The 6,140-nt window shown below is 39.7% G+C and overlaps 1 non-coding gene across 1 annotated transcript; it reads right to left on the minus strand.

The window, feature by feature from the left end:
• Nucleotides 1-3,245: 3,245 nt before the first annotated feature.
• TRNAC-GCA (transfer RNA cysteine (anticodon GCA)) lies at nt 3,246-3,317 on the minus strand. Its single transcript has one exon. It is a non-coding gene; the product is annotated as a tRNA-Cys (tRNA).
• Between the last annotated feature and the right edge of the window lie 2,823 nt (nt 3,318-6,140).

Below are 6,140 nucleotides of genomic sequence, written 5' to 3' on the forward strand. Positions count from 1 at the left end.
GTAAGAAAATGGCAAAATTTTTAAACAGGGAGAAAAGTAGTTTCAGCAATCCAGTGGTGGTAAACATGAATGAATCATACTTTCATCTTGAAAGTGTTTAATATTGCCATCATTTTCCTTTAGCCCCTCAATATTAGAAGTGTGGTATGTAGACAAGCAGGATTGGCACCACCTAGAAACTTGTTGGAAATGCAAGTGTCACCCCCACAGTCCTACTGATTCAGAATCTGCATTTTTACAAGATGCCCAGGTGATTCCTATGCACATCAAAGGCTACTAAGCACTGATCTGGGCTGCTGCTGCTGCTAAGTCACTTCAGTCGTTTCCGACTCTGTGTGACCCCACAGACGGCAGCCTACCAGGCTCCCCTGTTCCTGGGATTCTCCAGGCAAGAACACTGGAGTGGGTTGCCATTGCCTTCTCCAATGCATGAGAGTGAAAAGTGAAGTGAAGTCGCTCAGTTGTGTCCGACTCTCAGTGACCCCATGGACTGCAGCCTACGAGGCTCCTCTGTCCATGGGATTTTCCAGGCAAGAGTACTGGAGTGGGGTGATCTGGGCAGTCTAGTGCATTAATTTCTTTTCCGAATTTACAGATTGACTAGTTACTGGGAATGATTATGTGGCAATATAAACTCCAAATGATGTGGAAGCTTTGAAGGGATAGATTTTCCTAGAGAGAATTACAGGCTTTTTATATAAAACATTTGGATCCATAGAATATTAGTGATAGAGTTTGAACTTAAATTTCTTTAAAATCCACACCTTACTAAGAGGCTAGAGAGAGAGAGAGAGAGAGAGAGAAATTCATTGCATGAAATATTTGCAGCCAGTAGAGTTTGGGATATGCCTGAAAAAGTTTATTCATCACTGAATTTTGTTTTGATATGATGCTTTTGCCAGAAAATCAACAATATAAATTACAGCTCATTACACATTACATGTATAATAGTTCTAGGAAGCACACACATGAAGGATGTTTATGGTGAAACTGTGTGTGAGGGAAGAATATTTCACATAAAAACTACAATGTTTTAATTTCAAAAGATATTCAGATAACATCTAGTTTAAATCCTTCATTTTAAAAATGAGGAAACCACACAGACAGGTTATATGATGTACCAAGTAAAAGAGCTAGAACTAGACTCCCAGACTCCTCTCCCAATCTTGTTGTCTCTAGTTTACTTCCCATGTCAATATAAGATAGTATTTAAGAAAAATCACTTGGGTGATGCAGATTATCAAGTAGTGTTATACAGAGGTTCATAGGATGAAACAGTCACTATAAGTTGCAGAAGCTGTGAAGAACTTTACTGTAAGCCAATGGCTTGATTGACTGATCAATTGCACCCCTCTTTCTTCCCATGCACTCCTGGGAGCACTTATTCTGAACAAGTTCCATAATCTTTGGCTTCTGAAATATAATTTACATATTTATTAAATTTATGCTTTAATGCCTGTCTCTTCCTGACCTCACAAAAATATAAACTCCACTAGAGAAGGAATCTTTGATGTCATTTCATTGATGTATGTGCCTAAAACTGTGCCCAAACATAGTGAGGGCTTAATGAATATTTACTGAATGAATAAACCAATGAAGGAGCAAGTGAGATAAATAGTTTCCTAGATTTAAAATTTTATTTATAAATTTGAGAGACAAGAGAGGCAGAAGAGACAGAAGTTGGAATTAGGAAAAGCTTATATATCCTGTAAGCAGTGGATGCTATGAAGACTAAATTTTGTCATTGGCTCCATGAACACACATATGCTCACATTTATCAAATAATTATCTGCTTGTCTTATTATGGGCTTCACTGGTGGCTCAGACAGTAAAGAATCTGCCTCCATTGCAGAAGACCTGGGTTCGATCCCTGGGTCAGGAAGATCCTCTGGAAACGGAAATGGCTACCCACTCCATTATTTTTGCCTGAAGAATTCCATGGACAGAGGAGCCTGGTGGCCTACAGTCCATGAGGTCACAAAGAATCAGACAGGACTGAGAGACTAACACTAACTTATTAAAATGAATACTTTCCTCTGAGGTTCCAGGTGATGTTGATATTTGTTTCAATCATAAGATATACTGGAGATACTAGTTTGCAATATTGGACTGTTGGAATAGTAGAAAAATCTCTGGAAAAGAAGTTTGGTTTTGATTTTGTAGATGTATATGCACCCATTTATAAGTAGATATTATGCATTTTGATTTAAAAAATATTTAAAGTCAAAACACTGAGTTCTGTCTTTATCTAGAATATATTCTGCTCTCAGCAAATGTTTTATTGCCCCAATAGGTCTTAGGCAACTCTAATTTGACAATCAGAAATTGCAAAAATGTTTGAATAAGACTGTTGTTGTTGTGTTAGTCCCTCAGTTGTGTCTGCCTCTTTGTGACCCCATGGTCACACCAGGCTCTTTGTGACCCCATAACACACCAGGATCCTTTGTCCATGAAATTCTCTAGGCAAGAATATTGAAGTGGGTTGCCATTCTCTTCTTCAGGGGATCTTCCTGACCCAGGGATCGAACCTGGGTTTTGTGCATTGTAGGTGGATTCATCTGAGCCACCAGGGAAGCCCCATGGGATTTTCCAGGCAAGAGTACTGGAGTGGGTTGCCATTGCCTTCTCCCAATAAGACTTTAGCACACAGCAATTCATCTTAAAAATTTTTTTCTCAGTAAAGATTGTTTTCTGTTGCATTTGGATGCAGAAAGTTGTTAGTTTTATTGTGTGATAAAAGCAGTCAACAAGCAAATGCAAATACATGGGAACATTTGGAGAATTATAATTGTCTTTGAACCCACAGTCTCTTTTTTCCTCCATCTGGGAAACTGTTAATAGCCCTCTTTTAATTTAACCAGATCTAGAGGATCTTCCACAATAGTAAATTATAAAAGATTTTTGGCTGATCTTACATAGAACACAGATGCCAGAGTAGTATACATTTTGAAACAACCAATTCTGATATTTTCTGAGATTTCTAAAACAATTATAACCAGTATGAAGAAGGAAGAAAGATGCATTTAAAAGACCAGTGGATAATTTATACTTCAAGTTCAGGATGGCCAACTGAACACGTTTTCTTCCTCTAAGGTCTTGTTTTGTGAAAGGAAAGTGAAAGTCAAGTCGCTCAGTCGTGTCCGACTCTGCAACCCCGTGGACTGCAGTTCACCAGGCTCCTCCATCCATCGGATTCTCCAGGCAAGAATACTGGAGTGGGTTGCCATTTCCTTCTCCAGGGGATCTTCCCTACCCAGGGATCGAACCCAGGTCTCCTGCATTGCAGGCAGACGCTTTAACCTCTGAGCCACTAGGGAAGCCCCTATACAGTCTCATAAAAAGCAAAACCAGCATAATATGAATGGTGTCTCCTAGACTTAGCCAAGATGTTGATCCTATTCAGGTCCCTCCGAAGATCCAGCTCCCTCCTCAGATCTTCTGGTTCTGTTGAACTTGTGTGCACGTGGGTATGTGTGCTCTAAAACAGTGTTGAAAAGCAAGACGGTATTCCATATATGGCAACCTGGCAATGCAGCCATCTAAAGATTCAATGAGGCTAGTTCTCCCAAGACATTGTCTTCACTCACATGTCTATGACCTCAACTGGGATGTTGGGAACTTGGGCATGGCTGGGCGTCTCACTCCCAAAATCTAACTGTGGGCTACTGCACGTGGATGGCTCAGGCTTCCTCACAGCATGACAGGGTGGTTGGACTTCTCACATGGCAGCTGGCTTCCCCCTGAGGGAGCATACCATGAAGGAGGATGAAGAAGGTGCCATTTCTCTTAAAGGCTAGATCCAGAACTGATATAATATGGTGTCTGTCATATTCTATTGGTCAAAATAATCAGATTTGACTCAGCCCAGATTTACGGGAGTAGATAAATAGACCCTACCTCTTGGTAGGTGACTGACAATGAATTTATGAAATCTTTAACCCACTACTGATGAATAGAAAGATTGACATAGCATTTGAGTTAACTCTGGAATGAGAGATTGATAATCATGACAGACAAAAGTAGAAAGGACATTTTAGGCAGAAGAAATAGTAAAATTATATACAGGACAGTTGACCTCCAGAATATTCTAGCTTTCTGAAGTAGAAAGTGACTTGTTGAAACTTAAAATCAGAAAGGTAGGTTAAAGCCAGATAACAGAGATTTTGAAAAGGAGTTTCCACTTGAGTCAGCAGGCAGTAACTATAAAAGAATGTACAGTTTAACTATCCAACTTTGTTAAATCTTGATGAAGGAAGAGCTTACTACTTAGGCTACAACATATAGTTTTATAAGTAATTTTTCTATTAACCTATTCACACAGCAAGGGATCATTTGGATGGTGTGGTAGAAAACACATTATCACCTTGAAGTCTTTTTTCACCCTTGCCTCTTACCCCCAAACAAAATAATGCCTTCCCCCTCTATGTTCCTGCAGAATTTTCTTCAATTATACCACTACATCCAGTCACACTAGGTTGACATCATGATTATTTCTGTCTGTGTCTGTTGTTTCAGCTCCTAGACACACTCCACAGTCTTTCCTAATTTGTGTCTCATTCTAGTGAATGGATGATTTGACTCAATAAGGTCAAATTAACATCTGAAAACACAATTGCTTTTCTTATTAATTGGCCAGACAATTGATTCCCTCATTCTGCTCCTTAATTATTTGAAATATGGATTTGCCTCAGGGGCTTCCTTGGTGGCTCAGGCAGTAAAGAATCTGCTGCAATGCAGGAGACCCAGGTTTGATCCCTGGGTTGGGAAGACCCCCTGGAGAAGGAAATGGCAGCCCACTCCAGTATTCTTGCCTGGCAAAACCCATGGACAGAGGAGCCTGGTGGGGTACAGCCCATTGGGTCAACAAAGAGTCGGACACAACTGAGCGACTAACACTTTCACTTTAGCTAATCGTATCTTTCCCTTCCTTACTGTAGTTAATAGAAAGAAGAAATTAAAGTAACCCTTAATTACTTAATTAAAAAAATATTTTTTCTTCTAGTTGGGACTCAAGTGCTTTTCATATGCTGCCTCCTTGAGTGCATGCTCAGTCACTTCAAACTCTTTGCAACTCTATGGACTATAGCTAGCCAGGCTCCTCTCTGTCCATGGGATTCTCCAGACAAGAATACTGGAGTGGGTTGCCATGTACTCCCCAATGGGATCTTCCCTACCCAAGGGTCAAACCCCGGTTTCTTACATCTCCTGCACTGGCAGGCAGGTTCTTTACCACTAGCGGCACCTGGGAAGTCCTCTGCCTCCTTATATATCTGTATTTTCTTATAAATGTCATTTCATGAAAGCATCAAGAATGCTACATGGATAACAGAGTCTACTTTAAGGCAATTTGCTTACAGAAATGTTATGCTTAGTTAAAATCAAGATATTCTATAAGGGGAAGAGAATGAATAATAATTTTGAGTATCAGTTCAGTTCAGTTCAGTTCAGTCACTCAGTTGTGTCTAACTCTTTGCAACCCCATGTACTGCAGCATGCCAGGCTTCCCTGTCCATCACCAACTCCTGGAGCCTACTCAAACTCATGTCCATCGCATTGGTGATGCCATCCATCTCATCCTCTGTCGTCCCCTTCTCCTCCTGTCTTCAGTCTTCAGCATCAGGGTCTTTTCCAATGAGTCGGTTCTTTGCATTAGGTGGCCAAAGTATTGGAGTTTCAGCTTCAGCATCAGTCCTTTCAATGAATATTCAGGACTGATTTCCTTTAGGCTTGACTGGATGGATCTCCTCTATATAGTACAATATAAAATTAGATGACAGGAAGAGAAGATAAACATGAAGGAAACTATTACTTTTTCTTCTCTTTAGCATGAACCCATAAACATCTACTCAAATATTTTTCCTTTATACTGTTTGAAATAAGAAAAGCAAAGTAAAATGATAGCTCTGACGAGTGATCTAGAAAAAGACTCTTTATGAGTAATACAGGAAAGGATTTCTCTTCCATTTAACTGAGTCTATTTCTGTAACATTTCAGAAGTTTTTCCCCCTAGCACTAGAATTGAGGCTAGAATTTATTTAATTACTAGATAAAATCTCACATGGAATTAATTTTATACCCTCAGAAGCAGCTGCTGGTCCACACACTCAGAAATTAGTGCTTAACATTTTAATATGTTACTC

Source organism: Bos indicus, chromosome 11 (genome assembly GCF_029378745.1).
Source record: "Bos indicus isolate NIAB-ARS_2022 breed Sahiwal x Tharparkar chromosome 11, NIAB-ARS_B.indTharparkar_mat_pri_1.0, whole genome shotgun sequence".
Taxonomy (NCBI): Eukaryota; Metazoa; Chordata; class Mammalia; order Artiodactyla; family Bovidae; genus Bos; species Bos indicus.